This window comes from Pseudophryne corroboree, chromosome 1 (genome assembly GCF_028390025.1).
Source record: "Pseudophryne corroboree isolate aPseCor3 chromosome 1, aPseCor3.hap2, whole genome shotgun sequence".
NCBI classification, from domain to species: domain Eukaryota; kingdom Metazoa; phylum Chordata; class Amphibia; order Anura; family Myobatrachidae; genus Pseudophryne; species Pseudophryne corroboree.
In genome coordinates this window covers 940,318,615-940,337,861 of record NC_086444.1, presented here as the reverse complement: position 1 = coordinate 940,337,861, position 19,247 = coordinate 940,318,615, and the positions used below count along the sequence as shown (strand labels likewise).

At 47.4% G+C, this 19,247-nt stretch overlaps 1 protein-coding gene across 5 annotated transcripts in view; it reads left to right on the top strand.

Annotated features, from left to right (window-relative positions):
* The window catches only part of MGAT4D (MGAT4 family member D), a 480,101-nt gene that overhangs the window by 189,403 nt on the left and 271,451 nt on the right, over positions 1 to 19,247 (top strand). The gene's annotated exons all lie outside the window — the stretch shown is intronic.

The window sequence follows — 19,247 nt, the reverse complement described above, 5'->3', positions numbered from 1 at the left end:
TCCATGCTGACTTGGGGATTTGTTTGCATTGTTGGGATATAGCAGTGCCGCTGAAGAGGCACATTGACATGTCAATTAATTACTGGCTCTACAGGGATCTATGAGCATCTGTGGAAGGTGTTTGGCCAGAGACTGGTTTATCAAACTGGCTAACATGCTGATGCATTTAATGGGCACTAATTCCCTTTCTGAAAGCAAAAGGATAAATAAAAGACATTTCTCTGGCTGGGTCCACTGGATTATCCACAGGATAACATTGGGATATTGTCGAGCGACAGCAAAATGGCACCAACACGGTCACGAGCTTTCTGGCCTCCCAGGATGCACTGGGGCCTCCACTATATAGTCCCGGCCACTGACCCAGTCAGATCAGTTTTTTGCTTGGTGCGGCAGGAAGCCGCATGGTCACAGGGCTGCTGTGAAAGCAGCCTCAAGTTTTCATTATTTTATTTTTATAGACTTACTATAATGTTTTTTAGAGCGACTTCTCTTAACAGCGTCTTAAACGCATATTAGAAAGAGTCGCTCCAACAACTCCCCACCGGGTCGCAACAACGCTTACCTCCGCGGTACAGTGCTGTCTCGACGGGCGTCTGTGTCGGATGTTCTAGCAGGTCCAGCAGACGTAACCAGGCTGTGGCCGGAGCATGGGGAGACGGTGAGTCTATGGACTTCCTCTTACTAGAGGGGTCAGGACACAGCTACACTGATTTGGTGGAGACTACAAACAGTGTGTTGATGCGCCGAACATCTCGAGTGTGACAGCGCTACGCTCCGGGGATCATAGGCGCCAGGACTAGGTAGAGGCCGCGATCCTGGGAGTTTAAGTCAACAGGGGGATTCAGACGCTCTCCTGGCCGCCCCTCCTCCGAGTTCATGGCCAGTTCCCGTGTGTCTCTTGTTTCATGAACTGAATGACCTCACTTCCGGCTTAGACGCTACCACGAGGGTACTCGGTCGCAGCTTAGACGCTGCGGTTGTGTACACTGGATATAAACCCGCCCAGACCGAGTCACAGGCCTTTAGCATTTGCATACACGTGGAAGTCGCTCAGCGTCCGTGTCCGTTGGTGAGCGTCCGTGTCCGTTATCAGTTACCAAGAGCGGCAGTGTACACCAGTAGCGTCTGAATCCACTCAGCGTCTTACGAGCGTATTTGCTTGGATATGGAAGTGTGGTGAGTCTCCCTGTATCCCGCTCTCTGGAGGCAGGGTATACAGTACTAAAAATTCCTTCTACTTTTTAGTATGCATTGTTAATTTTTAGTACCTATTGCATATGAGACCTGTATATTACTGTGTTTTCTGCATGTTATGTTGAAAATAGAACCAGTTAAAACAAAAATGCAATTTACCTACTTATGTATAAGTTGTTATGGAGGTTGTATTCTCATATGACAATGTCTAATGCTTTAACATGTGACTGACTGCTAGTATGTGTGCTGACTTTTCTGTGTAATGTCAGTCCTGTTCTGACCCTCAAATCAGGTGCACTGTGGTCAGATTGTTCTCACCTCTATATACTGACATATAGGGTGTTTTTCAGTCACAAAGTGTGTAGTCGATAACAGGTTAATACCATGTCTATGAGCGGCAAAAGTGATGAGGAGAATTTACCAAGCACTCCTATAACCCCAACATGCTTATCTTGTAAGTCAGGGGTAATTGATATGAATAAATTAGTCACTTACGAGGGTTTGTGTGAAAACTGTTTTCGCTTTTCATCGAAGTAAAAAACAGGAGTGAGTTCAACCTCCAGTAGAGCCGCCATGGAATATGTTCGCAAAGACTCTGTCTTCAATAGCGGACAGGTTAGCTCCGGTAGCACCACCTCAAGGGTTAGGTTACACTATGAACCCATACATGCAGCTCCCTTCCTATGGTTTGGTTCCAGTAGCCTCTACAAGCAACCAAGGGGCAGGTAAGACTAAGACAGATACGTCTGTATGACAGACTGCACAAGATGATACATCGGATGATGATGCGGAAACAATAGATTCAACTCCGTATGATGATCAGTCGCAGAGCTTTAGTTCAGAAGATGTAGCTGAACTTATTAATGCAGTGAAGGCTGTGCTTTCTCTGGAAGAGCCAGCCAAGACCGCGTTAAAAGCAAATGCACCTGTATTCAAACGAACAAAATCAGTGAAAGCTGAATTTCCAGCGTCCGATGAGTTGACGGAAATGATGGATGAGTCTTGGGCAGCGCCTAGTAAAAAGTATAAGATTCCTAAGAGATGGGATTCTTATTATCCATTTCCTGCTGGGGATTGTTTGAAGAGAGAAGTTCCTCCAAAAGTAGATGCACATGTTCTGCGACTCGTGCATAAATCTGCTTTACCACGGTCATCTACCTCATTGAATGATGTCACAGACAGAAGGGTAGAGAGCCTATTGAAAAATATTTTTTCTCTTGTAGGAGCAGTGGTAAGACCTGCTATGGCTTCGGCCTGGGTAGCAAAGGCAATGGGCGAATGGATAGAGGAACTAGAGAATGACATCCCCTCTCCTACTAGGGAGCAAGAGGATCGGTTTTGCCGTTTAAGACAATCTGCCCAGTATTTAGAAGAAGCAGCAATTGATGTAGACACTGTTGCTTCTAAAGCTTCAGCCTTGACAGTAGTCGCTCGTAGAGCAGTTTGGCTACGGACCTGGAAGGCGGATGCGGAGTCCAAGAAAGAATTGGAAGCATTGCCTTTCGTGGGTAATATATTATTTGGAAAACCTTTATCAGATATCCTAGAATCAGAGGCTGAATCGAAAAAGGTCAGATTTCCGGCTGCTTATAACCCTAAGTCCAAGGGTTTAAAATTTTGCTCTTTTCGTTGGCAAAGCGAAAGCTAAAGAGGAGCCTACGCAACCCCAGTTTAAATCCAGGGGTAGGAAGCAGTGGGCTAGCAAGAAGCCAGCTTCCAAACCTGAACAGAAACCCTCAGCCTGAAGAGACGGGCCTTCGCCTGGAGGATTCCAGGGTTGGGGGCCGACTCCTGCAATTTGCACACATATGGCAACAGTCAACAGCAGATGCCTGGGTGCAGAAGGTAGTATCTCAGGGGTATGGGTTCCCATTCAGGAGGCAGCCTCCTCAAAGATTTTTTTACACCAGCCCGTCTCGTATAGAGTCGAAGGCCAATGCCCTGCAAGAAGCAGTCCAAAAAATTTTGCAGTCAGGTGTGATTGTCCCAGTACCTCCATCACAAAAGGGACAGGGGTTTTACTCCAATCTATTTCTAATCCAGAAACCAAATGGGTCATATCGACCAATTCTAAATCTGAAAATGTTGAACAGATGCATATGGATCCCGAAGTTCCACATGGAGACGTTACGCTCCATAATGTTGGCTATGGAACCGGGAGATTACATGGTTTCTCTGGATGTACGGGATGCTTACCTACATGTGCCTATAGCGCTATCACATCAGTGTTACCTAAGGTTTGCCATCCTCCAGGAACATTTCCAGTTCCAGGCTCTGCCCTTCGGGCTAGCTACAGCACCCAGGGTGTTTACCAAGATCATGGTGGTTATGGCAGCTTGCCTGCGCGAACAAGGGATAAGAATATTCCCATACCTCAACGACCTGTTAATCTTAGCACAGTCGCAAGATTTACTGTTGAGCCATCTTCAACAGACGATAGTTTGTTTACAGAGACACAGGTGGCTCATAAATTGGGAGAAGTCGTCCCTGAATCCGTCACAGCGGATGGTTCATTTGGGGGCCATATTGGATTCAGACCTACAGAGAGTTCTCTTACCAGAGAAAAAGATAGTCAAGGTGCAGGTCATGGCTCAGGAAGCGTTGCAAGCCCAGACAATGTCAGTTCATGCAGCAATGTGACTGTTGGGTCTGATGGTATCAACCTTCGACATGGTGGAATATGCGCAATTCCACTCCAGACCATTGCAGCATCTCATTTTGACCAAATGGAACGGAAATCATCAAATGATAAAGAAACAGATGATAAAGATTCCAGTAAAGGTAAAAAGGTCTCTAGCGTGGTGGCTACAGACAGACCATTTAAACAAGGGGAGACCCTTTTGGATAAAAGAGTGGCAAGTCCTGACAACAGATGCCAATCTGCAAGGCTGGGGGGCGGTACTCGGAAGCCTATGGTTCCAGGGAAAATGAGCCGCAAGGGAAAGTCGCCTGCCGATAAATCTGTTGGAGATAAGGGCCGTTTACTTGGCTCTAGTTCAGGCAAAGGACAATCTACAAGGAAGACCAGTCCAGATCCGCTCAGACAATGCGACGGCAGTAGCATACCTCAATCATCAAGGAGGAACTGACAGCAAGAGTCTGATGGAGGAAGTAACTCCCATTCTAAAATGGGCAGAACTCCATCTCCCGGCATTGTCAGCAGTATTTGTCCCGGGTGTACTAAATTGGGAAGCAGACTTTCTCAGTCGGCATACCATTCAGGAAACCGAATGGGCACTACACCCAGAAGTGTTTCAGACACTGGTGAACAGATGGGGTCTACCGGAGATGGACCTTATGGCGTCTCGTCTAAACAACAAATTTCCGAGGTACGGATCAAGAACAAGGGACCCAGGAGCGGTCCTGGTAGACGCACTGTCAGTAGAATGGAGGTTTCAGCTGGCATATCTGTTCCCTCCAATAGCTCTGTTACCCAGAGTAGTGAGAAAGATAAAACAGGCAAAAGGAGCAATCATTCTAATAGCTCCAGCTTGGCCAAGAAGTCATTGGTACACAGATCTGTTGAGAATGTCCGTGGAAGCACCGATACTGCTTCCTCAATGTCCAGATCTGTTAATGCAGGGTCCTTGTTGTCAGTCATCTGGATCGCCTATCTTTGACGGCGTGGCTGTTGAAACCTCTATCTTGGAGGCTAAAGGATTTTCAAAACAAGTAATCGACACTATGCTTAGAGCAAGAAAGCCTTCTTCGGCCCGTGTGTATCATAGAATATGGCAAGCCTATATTCATTGGTGTTCTGGAAAAAATTACAATCCGAGATCTTTTAAAGTAGCTAGGATTTTGGATTTCTTGCAGGCAGGATTGGATAAAGGGTTGAAGTTTGCTTCCTTGAGGGTGCAAGTCTCAGCGTGACTGTATGGTTCCAGCAGAAGATTGCTGACCTTCAGGATGTACGTACGTTTTTCCAAGGAGTAGTACATATTCAACCTCCATTTGTTCCTCCTGCAGCTCCCTGGGATTTGAATTTAGTTCTTAAATTTCTCCAGGGTCCTTTGTTTGAACCACTTGAGATAACAGATCTTAAGTGGTTAACGGTTAAAGTTGTCTTTTTACTGGCAATGGCGTCAGCCAGAAGAGTGTCAGATTTAGGAGCATTATCTTGTAAGTCTCCTTTCCTAAGTTTTTTTCCAGACAGAGCAGTTCTCAGAACGAGATCTAGTTATCTTCCAAAGGTGGTATCAAAATTTCACCTGAATGAAGAGATTGTAGTCCCAGCCTTTCAGGTATCAGGACTATCTGCGGGAGAAGCGTCGCTGGACGTGGTCCGGGCTTTAAAAATCTACATAGATCGTACTAGTGCCATCAGGAAAACAGATTCCCTCTTCATCCTCTACGGATTCCATAGAAGAGGATGGCCTGCTAGTAAACAGACGCTAGCGAGATGGCTCCGAATGGTAATATCAGAAGCTTATTCTCATACAGATCTCCCTATTCCGGCTAATGTCTCTGCACACTCTACACGTAAGGTAGGTCCTTCTTGGGCAGCACAACAGGGTGCTTCAGCAGAACAGATATGTAGGGCAGCCACATGGTCTTCCATAAACACATTCATTAGACATTATGCCTTGGATACTTTTGCCTCTCATGACGCAGACTTCGGGCGAAAGGTCCTCCTGTGCAATCAGGAGCGTCCCCACCACTAAAATGGCTTTGGGAATCCCAATGTTATCCTGTGGATAATCCTGTGGACCCAGCCAGAGAAATGAACGTTATGGTAAGAACTTACCGTTGATAACGTGATTTCTCTTATGTCCACAGGGATCCCACCCTGACGCATCTGATTTGAGGATCTAGACAATCACTAAAACCTCTTCCTTCTTGTATGGAAGGGTGTGCATGTGTGTTCTTATCGCCTGTACAGGTCTCTACCTAATGTTCCTGCCTAAAATCGCTGTGGAAAGAACTGATCTGACTGAGTAAGTGGGCGGGACTATATAGTGGAGGCCCCAATGCATCCTGGGAGGCCAGAAAGCTTGTGACCGTGTTGGTGCCATTTTCGCTGTCGCTCGACAATATCCCAATGTTATCCGGTGGATACCTGTGGACATAAGAGAAATCACGTTATCAACGGTAAGTTCTTACCATAACGTTCATTTTTCTGATAAAAGTAATACTTTACTCTGATTTTCTATTTTTAAAGAGTGTGATTTGAGAAAAATAAGTCAGGTGTATCATGCTTTCCTGCTAACAGAGCAGGTTATTTTGTTTATAACTAGGGAGATGCTATGCCTATTGAATATTCAGAAAGATCTTGGCTTGTTTTAAAAAGCGGTCTTTCTTTTTACAGTTACAAAAACAATCTATCAAATCAATATGTGGTTATTAAGATAATTATATTGTACTTTTCTCTTACGTCCTAGAGGATGCTGGGGACTCCGTAAGGACCATGGGGATAGACGGGCTCCGCAGGAGACATGGGCACTTTAAGAAAGACTTTAGATCTGGTGTGCACTGGCTCCTCCCTCTATGCCCCTCCTCCAGACCTCAGTTTGATACTGTGCCCAGAGGAGACTGGGTGCATTACAGGGAGCTCTCCTGAGCTTCCTGTCAGAGTATTTTGTTAGGTTTTTTTATTTTCAGGGAGCCTGCTGGCAACAGACTCCCTGCATCGAGGGACTGAGGGGAGAGAAGCAGACCTACTTCTGTGAGCTTCAAGACTCTGCTTCTTAGGCTACTGGACACCATTAGCTCCAGAGGGAGTCAGAACACAGGTCTCACCCTGGAGTTAGTCCCAGAACCGCGCCGCCGTCCTCCTCACAGAGCCGGAAGATAGAAGCCGGGTGAGTATGAGAAGAAAAGAAGACTTCAGAGGCGGCAGAAGACTTCATGATCTTCACTGAGGTAACGCACAGCAGTGCAGCTGTGCGCCATTGCTCCCACACACCTCACACACGGCAGTCACTGTAAGGGTGCAGGGCGCAAGGGGGGCGCCCTGGGCAGCAATGTAAACCTCATTTCTGGCAAAAGAGATATATATACAGCTAGGCACTGTATATATATATATATATATATATATATATATATATATATATATATATATATATATATATATATATATATATATATATATATATATATATATAAAGAGCCCCCGCCAGTTTTTATTATATTTAAGCGGGACAGAAGCCCACCGCCGAGGGGGCGGGGCTTCTCCCTCGGCACTCACCAGCGCCATTTTCTCCACAGCACAGCTGAGAGGAAACTCCCCGGACTCTCCCCGCTTATCCACGGTGAAAGGGGGTTTCAGAGAAGAGGGGGGCACATAATTGGCAGCAAATAATAGTATTACAGCGCTACTGGGTAAACACATTGTGTGTTTTTCCTGGGGTATTAGCGCTGGGTGTGTGCTGGCATACTCTCTCTCTGTCTCTCCAAAGGGCCTTGTGGGGGAACTGTCTTCAGATAAGAGGATTCCCTGAGTGTGTGGTGTGTCTGTACGTGTGTGTCGACATGTCTGAGATAAAAGGCTCTTCTGAAGGAAAAGATGGAGCAAGTGTGTGTGGTGTCTCCGTCGACAACGCTGACACCTGACTGGATATGTGGAATTAAGTGCTGAGGTAAATTTATTGCACAAAAGATTAGAGAACAGACAGGGAATCTACCCATGTCTGTCCCTATGTCGCAGGGACCTTCAGAGTCTCAAAACGCCCACTATCCAAAATAATAGACACTGATACCGACACAGAGTCTGACTCCAGTGTCGACTACGATGATGCAAAGTTACAGCCAAAACTGGCAGAAAAGTTTTCAATATATGATTATTGTAATAAAAGATGTTTTGCATATCACTGATGATCCATCTATCCCTGACAAGAGGGTACACATGTTTAAGGGGAAGAAAGCTGAGACAACATTTCCCCCCTCTCATGAACCAAATGATTTGTGTGAAAAAGAGCGGGAATCTCCAGACAGGAAACTGCAGTTTCCCAAAAGAATTCTCATGGCGTATCCTTTCCCTGCTAGGGCCAGGATACGATGGGAATCCTCCCCTAGGGTGGACAAGGTGTTGACACGTTTACCCAAAAGGTAGCGCTGACATACCAAGATACAGCTACCCTCAGGGATCCTGCAGATAGCATGCAGAAAAGTACTTTGAAGTCCATTTACACACATTCTGGTACACTACTCAGACCGGCGATTGTGTCGGCAGGGGTTTATAGCGCTGTAGCAGCGTGGACAGATACCTTATCAGCGGAGATTGAAACCCTAGATAAGGATACCATGTTATTGACCCTAGGATATATAAAAGATGCTGTCTTATATATAAGACATGCTCAAAGAGACATTGGTCTACTGGGTTCTAGAGTCAACGCTATGTCGATTACCTTACAAGGGTGAGGAATTGTGTGGAGAAGGGCTCTCGGACCTGGTCTCCACAGCTATAGCTGGTAAATCTGATCTTTTGCCTTATATTCCCTCACAGCCTAAGAAAGCTCGACATTATCAAATGCAGTCCTTTCGGTCGCAGAAAAACAAGAAAGTACGAGGAGCGTCCTTTCTTACCAGAGGTAAGGGCGCAGGGCACAGCTAGTTCCCAGGAACAAAAGTCCTCCCCGGCCTCTACTAAATCCACCGCATGACGCTGGGGCTCAGCTAAGGGAGTCCGCCCCAGTGGGAGCACGTCTTCGACTCTTCAGCCACATCTGAGTTCACTCACAGGTGGATCCCTGGGCAATAGAAATTGTTTCTCAGGGTTACAAGCTGGAATTCGAAGAGGTGCCTCCTCGCCGGTTTTCCTTATCAGCCCTACCGGCTTCTCCCCCAGAAAGGGAGATAATATTAAATACAATTCACACATTGTATCTCCAACAGGTGGTGCTCAAGGTTCCCCTCCTTCAACAAGGAAGGGGATATTACTCAACCTTGGCTGTAGTCCCGAAACCGGACGGTTCGGTCAGACCTATTTTAAAATTAAAATCTCTGAACCTATACTTGAAAAGGTTCAAATTCAAGGTGGAATCGCTCAGAGCGATCATCGCCAGCCTGGAAGGGGGGGGGGGGGGGGGATTTTATGGTGTATCTAGACATAAAGGCTGCATACCTTCATGTTCCCATTTATCCACCCCATCAGGCGTACCTGAGAATTACGGTACAGTATTGTCATTACCAATTTCAGGGTAATTGGCGGAAATGATGGTGCTCCTACGCAAGCAAGGAGTCACAATTATCCCATACTTGGACGATCACCTAATAAGGGCGAGATCAAAAGAGCAGTTGTTGAACAGCGTGTCACTTTCGCTGAAGGTGTCACAGCAACTCAGCTGGATTCTCAATATCCCGAAGTCACAGTTGGTTCCTATGACTCGTCTGCCGTTCTTGGGTATGATTCTGAATAAGGACCGGAAATGGGTTTATCTTCCGATAGAGAAGGCCCAGGAACTAATGACTCTGGTAAAAAACCTATTAAAGCCAAAGCAGGTGTCAGTGCATCACTGCACTCGGGTCCTGGGAAAGATGGTGGCATCTTACGGGGCCATTCCCTTCGGCAGGTTCCATGCGAGGACTTTCCAATGGGATCTACGGAACAAGTGGTCCCGATCACATCTACAGATGCATCAGTTAATCACCCTGTCCCCTAGGGCCAGGGTGTCTCTCCTATGGTGGCTGCAGAGTGCTCACCTTCTGCAGGGTCGCAGGTTCGCCATCCAGGACTGGATTCTGGTAGCCACGGACGCAAGCCTCCGAGGTGGGGGAGCAGTCACACAGGGAAGAAACTTCCAAGGTCTTTGGGTCAAGTCAAAAAACTTGTATTCATATCAACATCCTGGAGCTGAGGGCCATATACAACGCCCTTCGGCAAGCGGAAACATTGCTTCGCGACCTACCGGTTCTGATCCAGTCAGACAACATCACCGCAGTGGCCCATGTAAACCGCCAAGGCTGCACAAAGAGCAGAGTGGAAATGGCAGAAGCCACCAGGATTCTCCGCTGGGCGGAAAATCATGTAAGCGCATTTTCAGCAGTTCATTCCGGGAGTGGACAACTGAGAAGCAGACTTCCTCAGCAAACACTACCTGCATCCAAGAGAGGACTTCTTTAGGAAGCCTTCGCACAGATTGCAAGTCAGTTGTAACTGCCACAGATAGACATGATGGCGTCCCGCCTCAACAAGAAGCTACAGAGGTATTGCACCAGGTCAAGAGACCCTTAGGCAGTAGCTGTAGATGCCCTAGTGACACCGTGGGTGTTCCAGTCGGTCTATGTATTTCCCCCTCTTCCTCTCATACCCAAGGTGTTGAGAATGGTAGGAGGGAGAGGAATGAGAACAATCCTCATTGTTCCAGATTGGCCACGAAGGACCTGGTATCCGGATCTGCAGGAAATGCTCTCACAGAAGATCCGTGGCCTCTTCCTCTAAGACAGGACCGGTTGAAACAGGGGCCATGTCTATTCCAAGACTTACCGAGGCTGCGTTGGACGGCATGGCGTTTGAACGTCGGATCCTAGCGGATAAGGGTATTCCGGATGCGGTCATTCCTACGCTAATAAAGGCTAGGAAGGACATGACATCTAAACATTATCACCGTATATGGCGAAAATGTTTCTTGGTGTGAGGCCAGGAATGCTCCTACGGAAGAATTCCATCTGGGCCGTTTCCTTCACTTCCTGCAAACTGGAGTGAATTTCGGCCTAAAATTAGGATCTATTAAGGTTCAGATTTCGGCCTTATCCATTTTCTTTCAAAAGAAATTGGCCTCTCTCCCTGAAGTACAAACTTTTGTGAAGGGAGTACTGCATATTCAGCCTCCTTTTGTACCTCCGGTGACTCCTTGAGACCTTAACGTGGTGTTAAGTTTCATTAAGTCACACTGGTGTGAACCACTTAAAACGGTGGAGTTAAAATCTCACTTGGAAGGTGGTCATGTTATTAGCCTTGGCTTCGCCTAGGCGAGTGTCGGAATTAGCGGCTTTATCACAAAGCCCCTATCTGGTTTTCCAAATGGATAGAGCGGAATTGCGGACCCGTCCTCCATTCCTGCCAAAAGTGGTTTCATCCTTTCATATGAACTATTGTGGTGCCTGTGGCTACGCGTGACTTGCAGGATCCCGAGTCCCTTTATGTGGTCAGGGCTTTGAAAATTTACGTGGCCAGATCGGCCACAGTCAGAAAAACAGAAGCACTGTTTGTCATGTATGCAACCAACAAGATTGGTGCCCCTGCTTCAAAGTAGATTATTGCTCGCTGGATCTGTAACACGATTCAGCAGGCGCATTCTACGGCAGGATTGCCGTTACCTTAATCGGTCAAGGCCCATTCCACTAGGAAGGTGGGCTCTTCTTGGGTGGCTGCCAGAGGGGTCTCGGCGCTACAGCTGTGCCGAGCTACTACTTGGTCGGGTTCAAACTCCTTTGCAAAGTTCTAGAAGTTTGAAACCCTGGCTGAGGAGGACCTCCTGTTTGCTCAATCGGTGCTGCAGAGTCATCCGCACTCTCCCGCCCATTTGGGAGCTTTGGTATAATCCCCATGGTCCTTACGGAGTCCCCAGCATTCTCTAGGACGTAAGAGAAAATAAGATTTTAAACCTACCGGTAAATCTTTTTCTCGTAGTCCGTAGAGGATGCTGGGTGCCCGTCCCAAGTGCGGACTACTTTTGCAAGACTTGTATATAGTTATTGCTTAAATAAGGGTTATGTTATAGTCTCATCGGTCTTGGACTGATGCTATGTCGTTTTCATACTGTTAACTGGATAGTATATCACAAGTTATACGGTGTGATTGGTGTGGCTGGTATGACTCTTGCCCTTGGATTAACAAAAATCCTTTCCTCGTACTGTCAGTCTCCTCTGGGCACAGTTTCTCTAACTGAGGTCTGGAGGAGGGGCATAGAGGGAGGAGGCAGTGCACACCAGATCTAAAGTCTTTCTTAAAGTGCCCATGTCTCCTGCGGAGCCCGTCTATCCCCATGGTCCCCAGCATCCTCTACGGACTACGAGAAAAAGATTTACCGGTAGGTTTAAAATCTTATTTTCTCTTGGGGATAGATGGGCTCCGCAGGAGACATGGGCACTTTAAGAAAGACTTCAGGTATGGGTGTGCACTGGCTCCTCCCTCTATGCCCCTCCTCCAGACCTCAGTTAACTACTGTGCCCAGAGGAGACTGGGTGCATTACAGGGAGCTCTCCTGAAAGAAAGTATTTTGTAAGTGTTTTATATCTTCAGGGAGCCTGCTGGCAACAGACTCCCTGCATCGTGGGACTGAGGAGAGAGAAGCAGACCTACTTCTGTGAGTTTCAAGGCTCTGCTTCTTGGGCTACTGGACAGCATTAGCTCCAGAGGGATCAGTACGCAGGTCTCACCCTCGCCGTCCGTCCCAGAGCCGCGCCGCGGTCCTCCTCGCAGAGCCGGAAGATGGAAGCCGGGTGAGTATGAGAAGTAAGAAGACTTCAGAGGCGGCAGAAGACTTAAGATCTTCACTGAGGTAACGCACAGCAGTAAAGCTGTGCGCCATTGCTTCCACACAGCACACACAGGCAGACAATGTAAGGGTGCAGGGCGCAGGGGGTGTGCCCTGGGCAGCAATAAACCTTGTTTTCTGGCAAAAGTATATATATATATATATATATATATATATATATATATATATATATATATATATATATATATATATATATACATATATATACGCAGCTGGGCACTGTATATATAAAGAGACCCAGCCAGGTTTTTTACATATTTGAGCGGGACAGAAACATGCCGCTGAGGGGGCGGGGCTTCTTCCTCAGCACTCACCAGCGCCATTTTCTCCACAGCACAGCGCTGAGAGGAAGCTCCCCGGACTCTACCCTGCTTATCCACGGTGAAAGAGGGTTTTAAAGAAAGGGGGGGGGGGTGGCACATATTTGGCGCAATATACAGATTACAGCGCTATCTAGGTAAACATATTGTGTTTTTTCCTGGGTCATATAGCGCTGGGTGTGTGCTGGCATACTCTCTATCTCTCCAAAGGGCCTTGTGGGGGAACTGTCTTCAGATAAGAGGATTCCCTGAGTGTGTGGTGTCGGTACCCGTGTGTCGACATGTCTGAGGTAGAAGGCTTTCCGGGGGAGGAGGAAGAGAAAATGAATGTGGTGTCTCTGTCAACAACGCCGACACCTGACTGGATGGATATGTGGAATGTTTTAAGTGCTAATGTAAATTTATTGCACAAAAGATTAGACAAAGCGGAAGCTAGGGAACAGCCAGGGAATCAACCCATGTCTGTCTCTATGTCGCAGGGACCTTCGGGGTCTCAAAAGCGCCCACTATCCCAAATAGTTGATACAGATACCGACACGGATTCTGACTCCAGTGTCGACTACGATGATGCAAAGCTACAGCCAAAATTGGCTAAATGTATTCGATATATGATTATTGCAATAAAAGAGGTTTTGCATATCACAGAGGAACCCCCTGTCCCTGACACGAGGGTACACATGTATAAGGAAAAGAAACCTGAAGTAACCATTCCTCCCTCACATGAGCTGAACGAGTTATGTGAAAAAGCTTGGGAATCTCCAGATAAAAAACTGCAGATTCCCAAAAGGATTCTTATGGCGTATCCTTTCCCGCCAAAGGACAGGATATGGTGGGAATCCTCCCCTAGGGTGGACAAAGCATTGACACGCTTATCCAAGAAGGTAGCGCTGCCAACCCAGGATACGGCTACCCTCAGGGATCCTGCTGATCGCAAGCAGGAGGTTATCTTGAAGTCCATTTACACGCATTCGGGTACCTTACTCAGACCGGCTATTGCGTCGGCCTGGGTGTGTAGCGCTGTAGCAGCATGGACGGATACCTTATCAGCGGAAATTGAAACCCTGGATAAGGATACCATCTTATTGACCCTAGGACATATAAAAGATGCTGTCTTATATATGAGAACTGCTCAAAGAGACATTGGTCTATTGGGTTCTAGAATCAACGCTATGTCGATTTCTGCTAGACGAGTCCTATGGACCCGGCAATGGACAGGTGATGCCGACTCAAAAAGGCATATGGAGGTTTTACCTTACAAGGGTGAGGAATTGTTTGGAGAAGGTCTCTCGGACCTGGTCTCCACAGCTACAGCTGGTAAATCCAATTTTTTGCCTTATATTCCCTCACAGCCTAAGAAAGCGCCACATTATCAGATGCAGTCCTTTCGGTCACAGAGAAACAAAGTACGAGGTGCGTCCTTTCTTGCCAGAGGTAAGGGCAGAGGAAAGAAGCTGCACAACACAGCTAGTTCCCAGGAACAGTAGTCCTCCACGGCCTCTACAAAATCCACCGCATGACGCTGGGGCTCCGCTACGGGAGTCCGCCCCAGTGGGGGCACGTCTTCGACTTTACAGCCACATCTGGGTTCACTCACAGGTGGATCCCTGGGCAGTAGAAATTGTTTCTCAGGGTTACAAGCTGGAATTTGAAGAGGTGCCTCCTCGCCGGTTTTTCAAATCGGCCCTGCCAGATTCTCCCTCAGAAAGGGAGTTAGTGTTGAATGCAATTCACAAATTGTATCTTCAACAGGTGGTGGTTAAGGTTCCCCTACTGCAACAAGGGAGGGGATATTACTCAACCCTGTTTGTAGTCCTGAAACCGGACGGTTCGGTCAGACCCATTTTAAATTTAAAATCTCTGAACCTATACTTGAAAAGGTTCAAGTTCAAGATTGAATCACTCAGAGCGGTCATCGCCAGCCTGAAAGGGGGGGATTTTATTGTATCCCTAGACATAAAGGATGCATACCTTCATGTTCCAATATATCCACCTCATCAGGCGTACCTGAGATTTGCGGTACAGGATTGTCATTACCAATTTCAGACGTTGCCGTTTGGGCTTTCCACGGCCCGAGGATTTTCACCAAGGTAATGGCGGAAATGATGGTGCTCCTGCGCAAGCAGGGGGGCACAATTATCCCGTACTTGGACGATCTCCTCATAAAAGCAAGATCAAGAGAGCAGTTGCTGAGCAGCGTGTCACTTTCACTGAGATTTTTACAGCAACACGGCTGGATTCTCAATATCCCGAAGTCGCAGCTGGTTCCTACGACTCGTCTGACCTTCTTGGGCATGATTCTGGATACGGACCAGAAAAGGGTTGATCTTCCAACGGAAAAGGCTCAAGAACTCATGACTCTGGTCAGGAACCTATTGAAACCAAAACAGGTGTCAGTGCATCACTGCACTCGAGTCCTGGGAAAGATGGTGGCATCTTACGAGGCCATTCCTTTCGGCAGGTTCCATGCGAGGACCTTCCAATGGGACCTACTGGACAAGTGGTCCAGGTCACATCTACAGATTCATCGGTTGATCACACTGTCCCCCAGGGCCAGGGTAACTCTCCTGTGGTGGCTGCAGATTGCTCACCTTCTAGCGGGCCGCAGGTTCGGCATTCAGGACTGGGTTCTGGTGACCACGGACGCGAGCCTCCGAGGTTGGGGAGCAGTCACACAAGGAAGAAACTTCCAGGGTCTTTGGTCAAGTCAAGAAACTTGTCTTCACATCAACGGCCTGGAGCTGAGGGCCATATACAACGCCCTTCGTCAAGCGGAGACCTTGCTTCGCGACTTACCAGTTCTGATCCAGTCAGACAACAACACCGCAGTGGCTCGTGTAAACCGCCAGGGCCGGGAGTGGACAACCTTGAAGCAGACTTCCTCAGCAGACACAACCTGCATCCAGGAGAGTGGGGACTTCATCAGGAAGTCTTTGCACAGATTGCAAGTCAGTGGGGACTGCCCCAGATAGACATGATGGTGTCCCGGCTCAACAAAAAGCTGCAGAGGTATTGCGCCAGGTCAAGAGACCCTCAGGCGGTAGCTGTGGACGCCCTAGTGACACCGTGGGTGTTCCAGTCGGTCTATGTGTTTCCTCCTCTTCCTCTCATCCCAAAGGTGTTGAGAATAATAAGAAAAAGAGGAGTACAGACAATTCTCATTGTTTCAGATTGGCCACAATGGGCCTGGTATCCGGATCTGCAGGAGATGCTCACAGTAGATCTGTGGCCTCTTCCTCTAAGACAGGACCTGTTGCAACAGGGGCCCTGTCTGTTCCAAGACTTACCGCGGCTGCGTTTGACGGCATGGCGGTTGAACACCGGATCCTAGCGGAAAAGGGCATTCCGGATGAGGTCATTCCTACTCTGATAAAGGCTAGGAAGGACGTGACAGCTAAACATTATCACCGTATACGGCGAAAATATGTTTCTTGGTGTGAGGCCAGAAATGCTCCTACGGGAGAATTCCATCTGGGCCATTTCCTTCACTTTCTACAGACTGGAGTGAATTTGGGCCTAAAATTAGGCTCCATTAAGGTTCAGATTTCGGCCTATCCATTTTCTTTCAAAAAGAATTGGCTTCTCTCCCAGAAGTTCAGACTTTTGTGAAAGGAGTACTGCATATTCAGCCTCCTTTTGTACCTCCAGTGGCGCCTTGGAACCTTAACGTGGTGTTGAGTTTCCTTAAGTCACACTGGTTTGAACCACTTAAAACGGTGGAGTTAAAATATCTCACTTGGAAAGTGGTCATGTTGTTAGCCTTGGCTTCGGCTAGGCGAGTGTCGGAATTGGCGGCTTTGTCTCATAAAAGCCCCTATCTAGTTTTCTATATGGATAGAGCGGAATTGCGGACCCGTCCTCAATTTTTGCCTAAGGTGGTGTCATCTTTTCATATGAACCAACCTATTGTGGTGCCTGTGGCTACACAAGACTTGGAGGATTCCGAGTCCCTTGATGTGGTCAGTGCTTTGAAAATGTACGTGGCCAGAACGGCTAGAGTCAGAAAAACAGAAGCACTGTTTGTCCTGTATGCAGCCAACAAGGTTGGCGCTCCTGCTTCAAAGCAGACTATTGCTCGCTAGATCTGTAACACGATTCAGCAGGCACATGCGACGGCTGGATTGCCGTTACCTAAATCGGTCAAGGCCCATTCCACTAGGAAGGTGGGCTCGTCTTGGGCGGCTGCCAGAGGGGTCTCGGCGCTACAGCTGTGCCGAGCTACTACTTGGTTGGGTTCAAACTCCTTTGCAAAGTTCTGTAAGTTTGAAACCCTGGCTGAGGAGGACCTCCTGTTTGCTCAATCGGTGCTGCAGAGTCATCCGCACTCTCCCGCCCGTTTGGGAGCTTTGGTATAATCCCCATGGTCCTTACGGAGTCCCCAGCATCCTCTAGGACGTAAGAGAAAATAAGATTTTAAACCTACCGGTAAATCTTTTTCTCGTAGTCCGTAGAGCAGTGATTTTCAACCTTTTTCAGTTCGCGGCACACCAAAAAGATTTAAAAATTGCCAAGGCACACCATCGGTACCCCACGGAAAAATAAAACACACACAGGGAAATTAAACAAACATATTTGTCCCCAAGGCTAAAAACACACACACATTGTCCCCAACAGTTATTAAAATAATGCACAGTACTTGAACACACTGTCTGCCACAGTAATTCCACACATTGACCCTCATAGTAATGCCATCACACTGTCCCCCATAGTAATTGCACACATTGCCCCCCATAGTAATACCACCACACACACCGACCCCCACAGTAATGCCACCAGACACACTGACCCTCATAGTAATGCCACCAAATATACTGACCCCCATAGTAATGCCACCAAATACACTGACCCCCATAGTAATGCCACCAAACACACTGACACCCACAGTAATGCCACCAGAGACACTGACCCCCATAGTAATGCCACCAAACACACTGACACCCACAGTAATGCCACCAGAGACACTGACCCCCATAGTAATGCCACCAAACACACTGACACCCACAGTAATGCCACCAGAGACACTGACCCCCATAGTAATGCCACCACACACACACTGACCCCCATAGTAATGCCACCACACACATAGTAATGGCACTGCACACACATCATAAAGCACTGGGCCAAACCTTTTTTGTTTTCCCCCTTAGCGGCAGGAGCATTGAGGAGCAGAACACAGCAGCACGGGCCACGAAGGGAAACTAGTCGCTGCCTAGGCGGGATGGTGATGTGTACGTGACCTATGAGTCACGCCACGTCGTAGGGGTCACGGGCGGGCCCGCAGGAGAGCTGCCGTCTTCACTATACAGTGACCGCAGAAGAGCTGCCTGTGCTGCCCGATAGTGATGCTGTAAATCAGTATCACTATCGGGCAGCGCAGGCAGCTTTTACGCGGTCATTGTATAGTGAAGACGGCAGCAGACGGGGACTGGCAGCAGGGATCTCTGGCGGCGGCGGCACACTTGACAACCGCTGGCGGCACACCAGTGTGCCGCGGCACAGCGGTTGAAAATCACTGCCGTAGAGGATACTGGGCGCCCGTCCCAAGTGCGGACTACTTCTGCAAGACTTGTATATAGTTTTGCTTACATAAGGGTTATGTTATGGTTTTCATCGGTCTCTGACTGATGCTATGTTGTTTTTTCATACTGTTAACTGGTTAGTTTATCACAAGTTATACGGTGTGAATGGTGTGGGCTAGTATGAATCTTGCCCTTGGTTTAACAAAAATCCTTTCCTCGTACTGTCAGTCTCCTCTGGGCACAGTTTCTCTAACTGAGGTCTGGAGGAGGGGCATAGAGGGAGGAGCCAGTGCACACCTATACCTAAAGTCTTTCTTAAAGTGCCCATGTCTCCTGCGGAGCCCGTCTATCCCCATGGTCCTTATGGAGTCCCCAGCATCCTCTACGGACTACGAGAAAAAGATTTACCGGTAGGTTTAAAATCTTATTTTTACAAGTAGCTCTGAACTAAACAGAGAATATTGCTGAACAGAGTATGAAAGAATGTGTACCAGTGATAAGTGCTGACTAGATATCTGTAGAATACAGTACATTATATTTTTTGAATCATACATTTTTTTTATTGAGAAAAGTCGATATCAAACATAATTCAAAGACAGCATAGAAATTGGTTCATAAAATAATAAAAATAAAATAGCAACATCATACAAAACATCTCTGAATAAGAATAAAATGTGGTCAGTCTACAGAGAGCCGTTACCATTTAACAATAATTCTCGTACATACGTGGAAAGAGAGCGTCGAAAAAGCAGCTTAAATGAGGATTGAAGGCGCTATTG